The sequence below is a fragment of the Monodelphis domestica genome, chromosome 5 (genome assembly GCF_027887165.1).
Source record: "Monodelphis domestica isolate mMonDom1 chromosome 5, mMonDom1.pri, whole genome shotgun sequence".
NCBI lineage: Eukaryota > Metazoa > Chordata > Mammalia > Didelphimorphia > Didelphidae > Monodelphis > Monodelphis domestica.
Window position 1 is genome coordinate 139,359,692 of NC_077231.1, and position 19,064 is coordinate 139,378,755.

Here is a 19,064-nt window from a genome sequence, read left to right on the forward strand (position 1 = left end):
TCCAGTTGCTCAAACTTAAGCTGGAGGATGAAGGAGATGTGGAGGGAAGGAAATACAAAGTAAAACATGGCAGAACCTCTGATCCTAAGTAACAAGCTCGAGGTGTGGACTTGGAGTAGGAGTTGATCCCTAGGCTACAGTTTTCTGAGATTCTGAGAAATCCAATGTCTAGAATAATGCACTAACTTCTTTTCTTTTTTAACCCTTACCTTCCATCTTAGAATAGTGCTGTGTATCGGTTCCAAGGCAGAAGAGTGGTAAGGGCTATGTCAAGGGGGTTAAATGCCTTGCCTAGCTAGGAAGTGTCCGAGGCCAGATTTGAACCCCCATCTCTGAGCCTGGCTCTCCATCTACTGAGCCACCTAGTTTCCCTCTATGTTCTAACTCTTAAAGGAAGAGCTGACCTATGTACTCGAACTGAAGAGAAATGGAATTTCTGAAGCTTCTCACAGCACTTGATGTGGAAGACTCAGGGTTATGCCAGGGGAAGGAAGCCAAAGTCTTTTCAGGTCTCCTGGCTAGTGTTCCTGCTTACCCAGTACAGCCCCTGTGCAGGAGGCATCTTTACAGATGTTTCTAATTGCCCAGCTGGGGGGGGGGGGAGAGAGAGAGAGAGACAGAGACAGAGACAGAGACAGACATAGACCTATCCTTGCCCCGGTGCCCCTTCCTGTATTCCCAGGGTCTGATGTTTAATAAATACTTGTCATCTTGTCTGTTTTTTTCCCTCTTTATACAGCACTTTAAGTTTTGCAAACTGCTTTACAAGTGTTAATTATGTCATTTGAGAGCAATAACAATCCTATGAGCTACGTATTGTAGATCATTTCAACTCATTTCACATGGGGAAACAGGCTGAGAGGCTATGTTACTTCGGGTCACAGAGCTAGCATCTTGAGAAGAATTTGAACCCAGATCTGACAGAAGTCAGAGATCGAACTCCTCCTGTGGGATGCTGCTTTTGGTGAGGCATCTCCTTCTTCCTTTCTGTCCCAAGCCCCAGAACTAGGAGGTGAAATAGACCCAATCAGAAAGTCTCAAGACCTTCCCTTCTACTAGAGAGAAAATAGAGGCATGTTCAGTCCAGGCCAGCTCATTTCCCTTCCTTTCCGTGAAAGTGAATCATCACTCCCTCCCCTCCCCCCTTCCTGTTTATGGAGCCCTTCCTTGCAAACATTTACATAATGATGGCATTTGGAGGCAGACACAGCCCTGTGGCTCCTCTCAGGAGAATCTTCAGTTAGAGGGGGAAAAAGCATTGGAAAGGTTTGAGATCTGTGTTACCAAACTTAATTATGGTTGGACTCTGAAATATATTAATTAGGTGGTCACCAGGGATTTACTTTCTAAATCCCAAAATGAATTACTAAAGTAAATGGAATTTATGGTAGTTTATTTATAATAGTTACAATAGAAGGAAGATATTAAGGAGAGAGAGAGAGAGAGAGAGTCTCAAGAAGATGGGCCTTACCTGGAGGCTTCACACCTCCAGAAAGGCAGGGTCACTAAGTCAGCCTTTCACTCACCAATGCTAACAGTCTAAAAGAAGTCTGGGTGTTGGTCTTCCAGTCGCTCCTCCACTCCTCCGAGTCAGTGCCCGAATCTCTGCATTCCCGAATGTCCGAATCTCTGAATGTCTGTCTTCCCTTCAGCTCTGAGTGACTGATCCTTTACTCCAAACCCCGGTGACTGACTGTCCTTTTTCAGTCTTTTTTCCCTCTATTTAAAGGCCTTTTTCTCTTGTGTCACCTCCTCTAAATTTTCATGTTTACCAATCACAGCAGACGCTTTTCTCCAGGACTGCCCATTCTTTAGTTCTCACCTTCTTTGGTTAGATTTTATCTTTTTGGGTTACTTAACACCTCTTTTGGTAAGTTCACCTTTTGTAGTTACTTGACACCTTTTTGTAGTTAAAATCTAAAAATAGATTGTAGCTTAAGATTTTATCTTCACAATAAAGAAAGAGCCACGTATCTTCATTGTTACAATCAGGAGATAACTAAATCCAATCTTCACAGTGTCCTTTTCCAGACTTTCTATCTGTTAATTCTCCCTTTGGAGACCTATCTTTTCTTTCAAGGCCTGCCAGGTGAATGTGGGATGCTAGGCACAACTGGGGCTTTGTGGTGGGGAGGAGCCTTCTGGACAAGAACTTCTGAGAAAGCTGGAAAACGGTTTAGACCCAGGTCTTAAACCACCTACTGCCCCAAACTCCTAATCACGACATGACTTCTGTGAGTTTTAAAATTAATATTCAATAACTAAATATTATATTTTATAAAGTTTAAAAATAATAACTAAAACAAAAGAACTGCCTAACTTCAGCCCAGTCGCAGGTCCAAGAGAGAGTGGGAGGAGCATACATCCACTTAAATACCAATAACGTGATCTTGCCAATGTGAAGACACAGGAAAGATCATAGGGAATTTTGGGAAAAACTAAGGACTTCTGGGGAATGAAGTCAAAGGTTCAAAATCTCCATTTATACACTTCAGTGGATGGGTCGTAGCTTTTAAAGTACTAGGATAGAATTGACAGAGCTACCTTTTGCCATGATGCTGAAAGGGAGAATTCTTTTTTTTTTAGACCCTTACCTTCTGTCTTAGAATAAATACTGTGTATTGGTTCCAAGGCAAAAGAGTGGTAAGGGCTAGGCAATGGGGGTCAAGTGACTTGCCCAGGGTCACGTAGCTAGGAAGTGTCTGGGGTCAGATTTGAACCCAGGACTTTCCCATCTCTGGGCCTGACTCAATCCACTGAGCCACCTAGCTACCCCCTGAAAGGGAGAGAATTCTTTTTTTAAATTTTAAAATATTTCCCCATGTTTCCATGATTAATTTTCTTTCCCTCTCCCATCCCAGAGCTGACAAGCAATTCCAGGGGGTTGTACAAATGTTATCACTTGATACCTATTTCCAAATTATTCATCTTTGCTATAGAGTGATCTTTTAAAACCTAAATTCCAAATCACATCCCCATATATAATGTGATAAGTGATGTCAAATGTTTTTCTTTTGCATTTCTACTCCCATAGTTTTTTCTCTCAATGTGGATAGCATTCTTTCCTGTAAGTCCTTCAGGAATGTCCTGGATTGTTGCATTGCTACTAGTAGCAAAGTCCATTACATTCTATCATTCCACAGTGTTTCAGTTTCTGTGTACAATGTTCTCCTGGTTCTGCTCATTTCACTCTGCATCCGATCACCGAGGTTCTCCCAGTTCATAGAGAAATCCTTGAAAGGGAGAATTCTTTGCCAAACAAGGATAGAGGAGGCAATAAAAAGGCAAACTCAACAATTTTGATTGCATAAAATTAAATCCTTTTTGTCTTCAAGAAATCGATGAAACTGGAAGAGAAACTGTCCATCAGGAAACGTACTTGCATCAAATATCATTGGGAAATGTTTGCCATGCAACACAGATAGGGAATTGGCACAAATAGATCACATTCCTCAATAAAGAAGGGGTTGAGGGATATGAATGAAGTTTTCAGAACTGTAAATTGTGTATGACCATTTGAAAGCTCCAAACTGCTCTATATCCCTACTCTACATCAGTAATAAATAGTAAGAGAAATGCAACTCTAAACTATTTTGAGAGAGGTAAGTGGTACAATAGATAGCGTGCTAGACCTTGGAAGATCTAAGTTCAAAATCAGCTTCAGACACTTCCTAGCCATGCAACTGTGGACAAGTTGCTTAACTTCTGTTTGCCTCATTTCCCTCATCTGTAAAATGGAGACAATAGCATCTACTTTGCAAGGTGGTTGTGAGGATCAGAGAAAATTGTGAAGTACCTAGCACAGTGCCTGGCACATAGTAGGTGCTATATAAATGTTTATTCCCTTCCCTTTTTTGTCTCATATTCTTCAAATTGATAAAATTAAAAAGAAATGGGAATAGTCAAGATTGGAGGGGCTATGTGAAGGTAGGTGCACTAATGCACCATTGGCAAATTTGTAAATTTATTTAACTTTTCTTGATACTAATGTGAAATTATGCAAGAAAAGTGGCTAAAATATTCATACTCTTTCACCCAGAAATCTTGTTATTGGGAATATGCCCTGAGGAAGTCAAAGTCAAACCAAGGACCAAAATATTCATAGCAGGACTCAGTTGAGGCAAAGAACTGCTAATTTTTATATATATATAATTTTAAATTTATATAAATTATAATTTATATGTATATACAAGTAAAACTTATAATTTACCAATGTCATAAAATATCAATAAAAAGAAATAAAACACTGATTAACCTCAAAAGGGGAAAACCTTCAAAGAAATACACCAATGGTCCCAGGAAGTAGATAAACATGCCTGTCTGCTCACAACAATCAATTAATGAACAAATATATATTTAGGAACTGCTTATTGCCTGGCTCAATGCTGAGGACAAAAAACCAAAAAGCGAAACAGCACCTGCCCTCAAGGATCTTACATTTAATCAAGGGGAACAGCATGTTCACAAGTGAACAAGTGGATGGAGCATTAGAGTCAGGAAGACAATTTCAAATTCTGCAACATATTTTTTAGTTCTGTGGTATCTAGTAGTTCCTACAGAGTTTGAATTCTACCTCAAATATTTCCTAGACCCTAAACTCTGGATAAGTTACTTGGCCTCTCAGCCTCAATTTCCTTATTTGTTAAATGGGGATCATAGTACCTTTTCCCCAGAGTCAATGAGGTTATTGAGGTTCAAATGAGACAACATATGTAAAGTGCTATAGAGCTATTATAGAAGTAAATACAAAATATAAACAAAATATTGGTACCAATATTATTCAAATTAGTCTTAAAAACTGAGAAAGAGGGGAACCAGGTAGTTCAGTAGATTGAGAGCCAGGCCTGGAGATGAGAGGTCCTGGGTTCCAATGTGATCTCAGATACTTCCTAGCTGTGTGACCTTGGGCAAGTCACTCCATCCCCATTGCCCAACCCTTACTGCTCTTCTGCCTTGGAACCAATACATAACATTGATTCTAGGACAGAAGATAAGGTTTGTCTTTTTTTTTTTTTAATTGGGAGAAAGCACTCTACCAAATTTCTATTATGTGACTAATATAATCCTAAAACCTAACCCAGAGAAGGATAAGACCAGGAGGAGAATTATACTCAGATACTGAATTATGAGGGTAGAATATTTTATCTTATGTAGTCACTACATTGAATATTTTTGCTTGTATGAAGGTTTGGGTGAGAGTAGAGAAAGAGAGCCTTCCTACTCCTTCTAGAAGCAACCTGAAGGAGACACAAAGGGCATCAATAAAATGTTAAAAACCTTTTTTTTTAAGTGAGGGAAAACACAAAGAAAATTATTATTAAAGCATTTTATAATTTCTAAAAGGATGTTAGATTTTTTTTTGCCCCCAGGAAATAGAATAGAACCTTAGCTGGTGTTGTAGAAATGGGCACACTGTGCGTATCTCCAAGAAAAGCAGCTGGTTTAATCATAGATGGGTCAGAAGAAACGGCTATGCCACAAAAGAAGCAATGAAGTGTGAATCCCAGGCAATGAAAAACAGTCATTAACTCTTCTCCCTCCTCCCCAGAACCCTAAAGAATGTATTTCACTTACGTGATGCAGGCCGTTTCCCGATTTGGTGCCATCATTGCCTAGATTCTCTGACTGGTAAGTATCTCTGATTTAATTCTGTAAATGGAATCTGTGGATGACTTCCATAGCGCGGTATCCTTGTAACTCTCTAGGCGACCAGCTGAAAAATGGGGAAGAAAAAGGCATTTTAAAAAGTTTGTGCTGTGTCTGTTTTTGCTTCAAATGCTAGACCAGTAACAGCAAAGGTAATGGTGATTAAAATTAAACTGGAAACAAAAAAGACTTCGTAGCCCCGTTTGGAGTTTTCTTGGCCAAGATACTGGACTGGTTTGCCATTTCCTTCTTCAGATCATTTTATAGATGAGGAAACTGAGGCAAACAGAGTTAAGTGATTTGCCCAGGGTCACACAGCTAACAAGTGTCTTGGGGAAATGAATCTTTCTGACTCCAAACTCTCTCCTCTGTGTCACCTAGCTGCCCAGAAAGGAGAATCCTATTTTTTAAAACTATAAAATGCATAAGATATTTGGAGGAAGGGATCCATTTGCCAAAGCACACAAAGAATTTGTCTAGATTCAATTACAAAGTGGTCCTTAGAGAAATAAAGAACAATTTAAGTAACTGGAGGAATATTCAGTGCTTATGGCTGGGTGATGCTGATAGAATAAAAATGACATCACCAAAGTTATTTTAATGCTACGCCATTCAAACTATCAAAGAAATATTTTACAAAACCCTATACAATGCTAACAGAATTCATTTGGAGAAACAAAAATCTAGGTCAACAAGAGAAATAATGAAAAATAAAAGCAACGAAGGGGTAAGCACTCCTGGGCCTCATTTTGTATTATATCATAATAGTCATCAAAACCATTTGGTATTAGTTAAAAAATTGAGGAGGAAATCATTATAGCCAGGAGAACCAGAAACAACGAAACTTAATAACTTAGAATTTTTTCTCAGAAAGTATAAATTAATTAGGAAGTAACTATTTTAAAAAACTGCTAGGAAAAATGGAACATGGTCTGGCAGAAACTGGTGTTTCTATATTCCACAACATACTCAAAATGGATAATATTAATTAATAACCTTAATATTAAAGATAAAATCATTAAAATTAGAAGTGAAACATGTAACATATATCTTTTAAAGTTATGAGTGGGAGACATATTCGTAACCAAAGGATAGAAGCAATTATAAAAGATTAAATAGATACAATTCAGGAGAATTTGGATGAAGAACAACCGAGCCACTCAGAGGGAGCAGTTAATGAAACATTACTGGCACCAGAGGAGACTGCTCCATCATCCACCAAGGAAGATAGTGGTATGGTCAGTACTAATGAGAGGAAGTTTGCTAAATTATCCAATCAGGAAGGAGGAAGGAAGGGCAGAGACTTAGGCGACTTAACTCCAGTGATGGCAATCCAACAAGAGTCTGGGGAGGCTGGCGGTGGTGGTGATGTCTAGTTCCTGAGTTTATTAGCCTTGGCATACATGCATCAGCAGGCTTGGGATCATACCAGTCAAAACAGTTTTCATTGTTTCATAACAGATAATTTTGATTATGTGAAGCTGTAAAGTTTTTGTACTAACAAAATAAAATGTCCCTAGACTAAGAAGAGAAGGAATTGGATGGAGAAAAAATATTTCTATAAAGTTTCTCAGAGTTGCGGTATCTAAGACATAGAGACAATATCAGCTATCCATATGTACATATGTGTGTACATATACATACATATATGTTTGTGTATATTTTTCCAAAAGCCTTAGCATAGTTTCATTAAAGCTTAAAAAGACTTTATTAAAGTTAAAGGCTTACAGGTTAAAACGCCTAAAAGCTCAAAAAATAAAAAGACTACACTAAAGACTTTTGGGTCATCTGTAACCATGAAAATGTGGTTGCTAAAACTGTGAATGTTAAAAACTGTAAATGCCAAACTGTAAAGGTTTTGGACAAACTGTAAAGATAATTTTAGTGTTTTGACTTAAAATCTAAAATAAGTGGTCACCATGGGAAATTCCCAAATATGAAAATACCCAAGTCAGCTGGGATTTATGGAGATTTTAATTAATATCAATGAAGGAATTAAGGGAAGGAGAGAGAGAGAGAGAGAGAAAATAGTAAAAAGGACCTAGGCCAAATGGCCTAGGCCTGAGCCTAAGGGAGAGCGAGTCAGTCTTTATCACTCACCACAAGATTGTCTTCAAGCAAGCTCCAAACCTCCAAACTTCAACTCCAACTAACTTCCACTCCAAAAACTAAAAACTAAAACTAAAAACTCAATTTTGAACTCCTCTTCCTTTTAAAGAAATTTTCTCTTGTGTCACCTCCCCTAAATTTTCACATCTACCAATCAGTGTAGACACTTTTTCCCAGGACTGCCCATTCTTAGTTCACATCTTCTTTTGTTCTCACCTTCTCTGGTTAGATAAAATCTACTGAGTACTTCACACCTCTTTTGTTAAGCTTGCCTTTTGTTTTTTGCTTGACCTTTTCGTGATTAATTTAGTCTTTATAGGTACTTAGCAACCTTTTATATTAGATCTAAAAATAGACCTAGCTTAAGGTTCTAGCTTTACTATAAGATATGAGTTATGGACTTTTCATTGTTCAATCAGGAGTTTGCAACTTTATCTTCCCCTAAGGCACTGTCTGAGTAGGGTGTAGTAATTTTAAAAGTTCTCAATACAGTCCTGATCAAGTACCTCCATTGTTACAATAGGGAATTGCTAGACCAAATCTTCTAAGGTACAGCCTGAGTAGTTTTAAGATTCACACACCCCATATAGAAGACCAAAAGCAGTGGATAAGTAGTCAAAGGATATGAACAAAATATTGTCAAAAGAAGAATTGCAAATGGTTAATAACCATGTGAAAAATGCTTGAAATTCCTAATAATAAGAGAAATGCAAATCAAAACCTTAGGTTTCACCCCATACCTGGCAAATTGGTAAATCTGACAAAAGATGAAAATGATCAATGCTGAAAGGATTGTGGAAAGACAGGCACACTAATACATGGCTGGTAGAGCTGTGAAATAACACAACCATTTTGGGAAACAATTTAGAATTATACATATAAATACAAATAAAATGTACATGTCCTTTGACCTAGAGATTCCATTGCCAGGCTTTTACCATAAGGAGGTCACTGAAAAGAAGGCAGTCCCTATCTACACACTAAAATATTTGTGAAGCACTTTTTGTGGTAGTCAAGAATTGAAAGCAAATTGAATGACCTTTGTTTGGGGAATGGCTAAACAAATTGTGGTGAATGAATAAGATGGATTATTATAGTGACTGTAAGAATTGATGTGTGATTAATGTAGAGAAATAGGGCTGAGAGAATAATTTATAGCAGCTGTCTTTGTGGTGGCAAAGGGCTGGAAATTGAGGGGATGCCCATCAATTGAGAAATGTCTTAACAAGTTCTGGCAGGTGATTGTGATGGAATACTTCTGTGCTAGAAGAAATGATGATCAGCCTAATTTTATTTTATTTTATTTTATTTTTAATTTTTATTTGGTCATTTCCAAACATTATTCATTGTAAACAAAGATCATTTTCTTTTCTTCCTTCCCCCCCCTCCCACCACCTCTCCCATAGCCCACACGTGATTCTACTGGGTATCACATGTGTTCTTGATTCAAACTCATTTCCATGTTGTTGGTATTTGCATTAGAGTGTTCATTTAGAGTCTCTCCTCAGTCATATCCCCTCCACCCCTGTAGTCAAGCAGTTGCTTTTCATCGGTGTTTTTACTCCCATAGTTTATCCTCTGCTTGTGGATAGTGTTTTTTAGATCCCTGCAGATTGTTCAGGGACATTGCATTGACACTAATGGAGAATTCCATTATGTTTGATTGAACCACAGTGTATTAGTCTCTGTGTACAATGTTCTCCTGGTTCTGCTCCTTTCGCTCTGCATCACTTCCTGGAGGTTGTTCCAGTCTCCATGGAACTCCTCCACTTTATTATTCCTTTTAGCACAATAGTATTTCATCACCAACATATACCACAGTTTGTTCAGCCATTCCCCAATTGAAGGGCATCCCCTCATTTTCCAATTTTTGGCCACCACAAAGAGTGCAGCTATGAATATTCTTGTACAAGTCTTTTTACTTATTATCTCTTTGGGGTACAGACCCAGCAGTGCTATAGCTGGATCAAAGGGCAAACAGTCTTTTATTGCCCTTTGGGCATAGTTCCAAATTGCCCTCCAGAATGGCTGGATCAGTTCACAACTCCACCAGCAATGAATTAGTGTGATCAGCCTAATTTTAGAAAAATATGGAAATTATGAATAGTAAAATGAGCAGATCTAAGAGAATATTATATGCAGCCACAGAAATATTATTTGAAGAACGACTTGGGTATGTCCACCTCCAGAGAGACACAAACAAGACATAGTTTTATATATCCATATATCTTTTTTTTAAAAAAAAACCCTTACCCTCCATCTTAGAATCAATACTGTTTATTGGTTCCAAGGCAGAAGAGCAGTAAGGGCTAGGCAATGGGGGTTAAGTGACTTGCCCAGGGTCACACAGCTGGGAAGTGCCTGAGGCCAGATTTGAACCTAGGACCTCCCATCTCTAGGCCTGACTCTCAATCCACTGAGCTACCCAGCTGCTCCCTTATCCATATATCATTTTGTTAAAAGATGCCTTCCCTAGTGTGGACAGGGGAGAGAAGATGAGAGCTACTTGGGAATTTTAATGTAACAAATAAAAAAATGTAAATAAGCAAAAGGTAATGTTTGTAAATATAATGAATAAGCAACTGGTAGAAGAGAAATGAGAAGACACCCTTACCCAATTCCCTTTCTCAGCAAATGTGGTGCCAACATATAAGAAACAAACTTGACATTTATCTTGGTTCCTCCATGCTCTTTGTTTTTCTTTTTGTTTTTCTTTCTTTCTTTCTTTGTACAGAATGCTGCTACAGAAGAATGATACAATGGAAATAGCAGAGACTCTGGGTTTGGTATATTGCATGGACTTTCAGACTTTTGTGATGTCTTGATTGGATTTTGTGCATTATTTTTCTCTTCTCACTCTTTTGTTCTTTCAAATAGTATTTGTAATATGGGATGGCTATCTTGTTGTTGGGCTGGGGATCCTGGGAGATATTTTGGTGATATTTTAAAAAAAGCCTAAAAAGTATTTAAAAAGTACAATAATGAAATTTGAGGGTCAAAGCTGGCATATGTTATAGATTGGTAAAGGTATCCTGAGGATTAAACATTTTGAGCCATATCAAGGTGATTAATAATAATCCAACTTTCAAATTCTATAAGTGAAACAAAAGTGGAAAAACACAACTTGCACTTCTCTTTGGGGCACTTTATTTCACCATACGAAAGAAAAAAAATGTGGTAATAACTGTCATTTTAGAAAAAAAAGTACTAGCAGGATAAGAGAAATAAATTTTCTATTTATCTTGGTTCTTTCATGCTCTGTAGGGCTTCTGCACAATTTGCAAAATGATGTTGCAGAAAAACAGTGGTAAAGAGCTGGGATCTGGGGTCAGAGGACCTGGGTTCAAATCCCACTTGGGCCACCCAAGGTTGATGGTTTAAAAAAAAATCATGAAGGTATCTATCAGCCTTAGCTGTCCTTTTAACAAATGATGTTCAGGAATGGTGATCGGGCCCAAGTACCTTTTCGATGTTGGCCACTGATCCATCATGGGGCAGCGAGGTAGCACAGTGGCTTGAGTGCCAGATTTGGAGTCAGGAAGATGTAAGAAGAATAAGAAATCTGGGCCAAAATTACGACCTTCATATCACATTTTCTTTTCTTTTTTGGTTATATTTTACTTTGAGTAAAAATTATTTTGGGGGGGACAAAAAGGGTTTATTTAATTTTATTTTATTGGGATAAAAATAATTTGGAGGTCTCATTACACCCAGTATGTGAGAAAGACTTTGTATAGATGTTCAAGGGTATGCTTATAGGTTTTGGACCATTAATGAGCATTAACAAGGCAGAAGGCAGGTACATGGTATGTTAAGAAACATACTATAGCATTGGGTAACAAGGTTTTGAAATATATGATCCAAACTAATAAATTTGAGTACAAGTTAAGATAAGAAAATGTAATTAATCCTCTTCTTACTAGTGCAGAATGATCTTGCTACCTCTGGGAGGGGTGGGGTCAAAGTAACCTCTCTTCCCCACAATACTCTGGGGAGCCTGTCGTTGGCATAAATCTCCGCAGGATCAAACAACACCTGGACACGCCAATGTTGTTTTCATATGATCTCATCAGGCCAGCTGCTCACCCACCATCCCATACGAGCTGGGCTCCTTCTGCAAAGTTTTTATTCCTCCAGCAGAAGCTCTTACTATTGTTAACTGCTATAACATCCTAATACACCAAACTATATCTTTTCTATTGCTATGGTATTTTATTATTATTTTTATTATAGTTTCTATCTTATTATAATTTCTCTCTCATACATAGGTGGTTTAATAACTGGGTATAACTCTAAAAATTATAATTGCACTTGCCCATCTAAAGGCTTTTATGCGATCATTTGATTCATGGTCAGTGACATAAAAGCAATAAAATAATTTTCCTTCAAAGACTCATCTTTCTGAGTTCAAATCTAGCCTCAGACATTCACGAACTAAGTGAGCTGGAGCAAGTCGCTTAACTTTTTTTTTGCCTCATCTGTAAAATAACCAGGGAAGGAAATGCCAAACTATTCCAGCATCTCTGCCAAGAAAATCCCAAACTGTTGGAGTCCAATGGAGGCGAATTGAAGCATAATATATTTCATGTCAGTGTATTTAGGGTTTTATTTGGAGGTTTTGAGTACGTATGAGTGTGCTCTCACAACAACAACCAATATGGAAGTGTGTTTTACATGACGAAAAAAAAGATTTAAAGAAAAAAAGAAAATCCCCAAAGGAGGCACAAGTGAAACAACTGAACAACATTAGTTCATATGAATACAAGGGGAAAAAAAAGGAATTTTTGCCTTTCTACTGGTGCTTTTCTAAGAAATGTGTAAGAGATTTTATTTAACCTGTCTCTGAGTAGTTATTGAAATTAGTAGAAACAATGGATTGCCTCTAAGTACTTTGACTCTTTTGGATTCAAGAGATACAGAGTGAGGGAGATAGGAGAAATGTGCTGAGGATATTGGAAAATTGCCCAAAGACTTACCTGGAAAGATTAAAAGTTTTCCCATCATCCAAATCTCAACCTGGGATTATTCTTAGAAAGTGGGAAGAAATTGCTATTTTCCAAGAGATTAAACCATCCTCTTGGAGGAAACACCATTTCAGTGGGCCTGAAGCCAGGAAAACCTGAATTCAAATCCAGGCTCAAGACACTTTACTAACTATATGACCCTGGGCATGTCAACAATTTCTGTTTACCTCAGTTTCCTCAATTGTAAAATGGAGGTAATAGTTTCTATCTCACAGAGTATTGTGAAAACCAAATGACATCATATCTGTAAAATCACTTAGCACAGTCTGGGCACATAGTAGGTATTCTGTAAATGCTTATTCCCTTCTTTCCTGAGGCACAGAGTAATTCAATGACTTTCCCAGGATCACATAGCCAGTAAATGTCTCAGGCAAATATAATTCTAATTTAGTTTTTCCTGACTAATACTCAACCTACTACTACACTCTCAAATGGAAACCTTGTGTGTGTGTGTGTGTGTGTGTGAGTGTGAATCTTGAAATTTCTCAGACTTGTGAATGTTAAAATTTCCACATTGGGGAATTCTCTCAATTCCCTACTGGGAACATTCCCCATTTTGACAGTGAGAACTCTACTTGGATCAGAAATGGGAGGACCTCTGCTCCACTCATACTTGGGGCTGCTTTGGGGAGAGAACTCCTTGCTAAACAATGAAAGTTCTTTAACCCATACTTATAATGAGGCAAAAAGTTCTTTTTTTGGCATCTGCAAAAAGCCTATTTTTAGAATTAATACAATGGGGTGCTAAGTACCTATTAAAGGTCAGGCAACTTGTAAACTTGCCAGGAGCAAAGAGGTGAAAACTTATTCAGAAGTTTTTCTGGTTCAAACTTACTAAAGGGATTAGTCGACCCAGCAGTGAATTCAGAATGGGCTGTCCCTTGGAAAACGTCTACTGTGATTGGTAGATGGAAGAACTTAGGGGAGGTGATGTAGGAGAAAACCCCCTATATGAGAAAAAGCAGAATCTCTTATGAAGCAATCCTTTTGGAGAAATCCTTTTGAAGAATCTCTTGAGAGAGGTCTGGAGAAGGGAAGCTCTTGGAGGACAATCTCTAAGGAGGTCTTGCTGGAGCTCCTCTGAGGGGACTCTGTCCCTCTGGAGGCTCTTGAGAGAGGCCCTTTGAAACAGTCTCTGGCTGGAAGGCTCTTTGAGGAGGACTCTGGCTGGAACTCTCTCTGAGGAGACTCTGTCACTAGAATCCTTGCTTAGACAGACCTTGTGGTGAGTGATAAAAGACTGACTGACTGATCTCTCTCTCTTAAGACTCAAGTCTAGGCCATGTTGGCTTAAGGCCCTTCATACTTATTTCCTTTTTCTCTCTTTCTCTCTTTTCTTTAATTCCTTATTGTATTATTAATTAAAATCTCTATAAAACCCAGTTGACTTGGGTATATTCTTAATTGGGAATATTTCCCTGGCAACCACTTTATATTTGACTTAAAACCAAGACACTGTAGTGAAACATATTTTCTGTGGTCACAAATTTACTCACCCACTCTTATATCTATTATAATTTATATCTTCCACTATTTTACTCACTACAGTTTATAGCATCAACTCTTTTAACTGCCACAGTTTATGGCAGACAACTATTTTAAATGTTACGAGAGAGAGAGAGAGAGAGAGAGAGAGAGAGAGAGAGAGAGAGAGAGAGAGAGAGAGAGAGAGAGAGAGGGAGAGAGAGAGTGAGAGAGTGAGAGAGCAAGGGGGAGAGGGAGAGAGAGAAAGAATGAAACAGAGAGACAAAGAGAGAAATACACAGAGAAAGAGATAGGGAAGGAGGAGGGAGGAGAGGAGAGGGGATAAGAAGGGGGGTTTCCAAACAAAACTTTGTGCAAAGATCATATGATCAGTAGGGAAATGTTTTTCTTCCCCTGGTTTTTATAAATTGGTTTGTTATATAGTACTTTACAAATAATTCACGTTTATGTAGTGCTTAAAAATTTACAAAATGTTTTCTTTATAGTAAGTAACCTATGAAGTGAGCAGTAATAATAACTCACTCATAAGAACCCTGAAGTTCTGAGCAATTTCATAGTTAATGAATCAGAGCAGGGGTTCAAATCCAATTGCCTGCCTCCATTCTCGTGTTCTTTTTTTTTTTAACTATTATCCTTTGATTCACTGGTGGGCATTCTGTAAAAAACTGCTGAGAAGCAACCTCTTGTTTTTGGCACCTGCAAAATCTGGACTGAATCCAGGTATGTGGACTAGTGCTATTGGTATTCACTGGTCTGCCCTAACTGCTTTTAAATTAATGTATTTATATATGTAAAACAATTTAAAATTCTAAAATTAAATAATTTTAAACTTAAATAAACATAATAAATTTAAATTAAGTTTAAAAGCAGTTAAGGCATTGTGCTATTTAAACTTAACTTTTAAAAAATGAACATGGAAATGGGTTCGAATGATAATACATATATATGTTAACCATGGAATTGTTTATCAACTCTAGGAGGAAGGAGGGATGAGGAGAGGGAGAAATTATGTAATCATGGGAAAAATTTTTAAAATAAAAAAATTAATAGAAAAAATAAATTTAAGTTAAATATTAAATTAAATTAAAATTATTTGTTGGGTGACTTCTTACCCTATTAAGAGTTGGAGGTTATTGTTTCAGTTTAAGTATTTGTCAGTCCATGATTCTGAATCTTTTGTAATTTAAGCATTTCTTTCTGGGTAGAAGAAATAAAGCTCTCACCATCAATGGGCTTTGCTGCAAAAAATACTCTGAATTTCCCCACAAAAGAGTGACCTTTTTTAGTCACTAATGAATTCCCTTTCAGAGCTGATTTCACTTTCAGTTTAAGAATTGAATTGGAAGAAAAGGAGCAGTGAGAAATTAACAATCCCTGCCACCTGACAGAATAATTCAATTTTTTTTTTTAGAACAAATGTTCTCCTGCTGTCTGGTTACAAATTTTGGAACACTGTAATATCTGAAGTAAAGTTTCAGCTGACTCCAGAAGCAATGGAGATGAATGGTGGGCATAAATACGCTGTAGCTTTGCATTTTTTAATTTGGCAACAATGACATATACAAGAAGTGGTACAAGGAATATTGATCAGAGAATGAACGATTAGTATGTCAGGTAGTCTGGTTATGTCAGGAGAGGGACATTAATCAGATGGACTATCTAACTCCTTACTGATCCCACCAAAGAGGAAAGCACTCAGTACTTTGGGTAGATCCACTCTGGAGTTCCTTCAGGAGAAGGCAGATAAGAATAGTACAGGAGGACTCCATGGTTCTATATTCCCTCTTGGTCTTTTTCTTTGCGTTTAACTAAATACAATAGAAATACAGGAAAGCTCTTCCTATTTGTCAGCCTAGGCCCTATGCTTAACATCCCACGGAGTAGAGATAGGAAAGGCTTTAGGGTAAAAGTGAAATATATTTGTTTAACAATTTTGCAGAATATTTCCTAGTTTAAGAATTAGCTTCCTTGAAGATCATATTAAGAGTTTTGGGTTACTGTTTTGGTTTTAAGCATTTCTCCATTCGTGCTTATGAGTCTTTTGCGTTTTAAGAATTTCTTCTGTGTTAGAGGAAATAAATAGCTGTCCTATACCTGATCTTTGAACATTAAGTGCCCTTCTAGAAGGGACCTGTTTTAGAGGAGATCCTAAATGTCCACCAAACTTAAGTTTTGTTTTTAAGATATTCAAACTATATCATCCTGCATCTTTTGACACAATGATACCATTACAAGACCTATGCTCCAAAGAGATTTAAAAAAAGAGGAAAAGACTGTATGTGGGGAACAAAAATAATCTATAGCAGCTCTTTTTGTAGTGGCAAAGAAGTGGAAATCAAGGGAATGGCTGTCTATTGGGTAATGGCTGAACAAAGTATTGTATAATAATGTAATGGAGTATTATTTTGCCATAAGAACTTATAATAGGAATGGTTTCAGTAAAACTTGGGAAAATTTGTATAGCTCTTGCAAGTGAAGCAAGCAGAACCAAGAGATCATTTTCTAAGAAAACAATATCAATGTTAAGAACAAATAACTTTGAAAATTGTAGACACTCTAATCAGCTATTTTCCCAGAAGAACAATGATGGAACATGTTACATGAGACATATTTGATGAATATAGCCCATTTGAGAAATTGTCTTTATATCACTGGCATACACTAGCATATTTATCACAAAGATTTTGAGTTTCTTCCTTCCTTCCTTCCTTCCTTCCTTCCTTCCTTCCTTCCTTCCTTCCTTCCTTCCTTCCTTCCTTCCTTCCTTCCTTCCTTCCTTCCTTCCTTCCTTCCTTCCTTCCTTCCTTCCTTCCTTCCTTCCTTCCTTCCTTCCTTCCTTCCTTCCTTCCTTCCTTTCCTTCCTTCCTTCCTTTTCCTTCCTTCCTTCCTTTTCCTTCCTTCCTTCCTTCCTTCCTTCCTTCCTTCCTTCCTTCCTTCCTTCCTTCCTTCCTTCCTTCCTTCCTTCCTTCCTTCCTTCCTTCCTTCCTTCCTTCCTTCCTTCCTTCCTTTTCCTTCCTTCCTTCCTTCCTTCCTTCCTTCCTTCCTTCCTTCCTTCCTTCCTTCCTTCCTTCCTTCCTTCCTTCCTTCCTTCCTTCCTTCCTTCCTTCCTTCCTTCCTTCCTTCCTTCCTTCCTTCCTTCCTTCCTTCTTCTTCTTCCTTCTTCTTCTTCTTCCTTCCTTCCTTCCTTCCTTCCTTCCTTCCTTCCTTCCTTCCTTCCTTCCTTCCTTCCTTCCTTCCTTCCTTCCTTCCTTCCTTCCTTCCTTCCTTCCTTCCTTCCTTCCTTCCTTCCTTCCTTCCTTCCTTCTTCTTCCTTCCTTCCTTCCTTCCTTCATTCCTTCCTTCCTTCCTTCCTTCCTTTCCTTCCTTCCTTCCTTCCTTCCTTCCTTCCTTCCTTCCTTCCTTCCTTCCTTCCTTCCTTCCTTCCTTCCTTCCTTCCTTCCTTCCTTCCTTCCTTCCTTCCTTCCTTCCTTCCTTCCTTTCTTCTTCTTCCTTCCTTCTTCTTCTTCCTTCCTTCCTTCCTTCCTTCCTTCCTTCCTTCCTTCCTTCCTTCCTTCCTTCCTTCCTTCCTTCCTTCCTTCCTTCCTTCCTTCCTTCCTTCCTTCCTTCCTTCTTCTTCCTTCCTTCCTTCCTTCCTTTTCCTTCCTTCCTTCCTTCCTTCCTTCCTTCCTTCCTTCCTTCCTTCCTTCCTTCCTTCCTTCCTTCCTTCCTTCCTTCCTTCCTTCCTTTCCTTCCTTCTCTCCTTCCCTCCTTCCCTCCTTCCGTCCCTCCCTCCTTCTCCCTTGGAACCAATACACAGTGCCAATTCCTAGATGGAAGGTAATGGTTTTTTAAAAAGTGTTTCAAAATATTTTCTAAAATATGATAGGTATTAGACCATAGCTTTAGAGACATGAAACAGATAAAATAGTATCAACCAATTAATAATTAATAGTAAGCATCAAATGCTTACTATGTGCCAGATAATGTGCTACTTGCTAATGATGCAAAGATAAAAGTGAAAAATTACCTGCCCTCAAGGAGCTTATGTTCTACTGTGGGAGGAAGCATGCACTTTACACACACACACACACACACAAATCCTATATAAAACTGATATAAAGGGTAAGCGGAGAAGACCCAATTTTTTCAATGATGAGAAAGGAGGAAAATTCTCATGCAAAAAATCATGCTTGATCAGGAGCCAGTGCAAAAAAGCAAGGATATGCACATTGGAGTACTGTGAATTGTGATAAAGGATGGAAAGGTTTGCAATGAAGTCCATAAAGTGAAAATACATAACAGATTTTCCCCAGAAGATCTTGAGTCCATCAGGAAGAGAACACCACTTTTTAATGATGAACCTAATAGGGTGATTAAGGAGATGCATAGGGCAATTGATTTGTATGATCCAGACTTCAGTGATTTTGCCCTACTGATGGAGGAGGTCTTGACTAAGAGAGAAAGAATCAAATTTATTTAGGAGACTAGAATAGATCCATTATTGCAATCCTGGCTAGAGGATTTGAAGTTAGATACATCTGAAGAGGGAGTTTATGAGATGTTAGTAGAGGCAAGAGATGCAATTTTGAAGGTAATGGAAAGGTATATCAAAAGGCCCAATTCATGGTCAAAATTTGAGGCAATCAAACAGAAGGTCTCTGAAGCTCCTGTGGTTTTCCTGGAAAGGATAACTGAGGCAGCTGAAACTTTATTGGGAATGGATCCCCTGGAAGAGAACTCAATTGCACATATTAAGAGGGTCTTTGTTAAAAATGCTGTCCCAAAGATCAGGCAATTTTTTAAAACAAATTTCGCTGACTG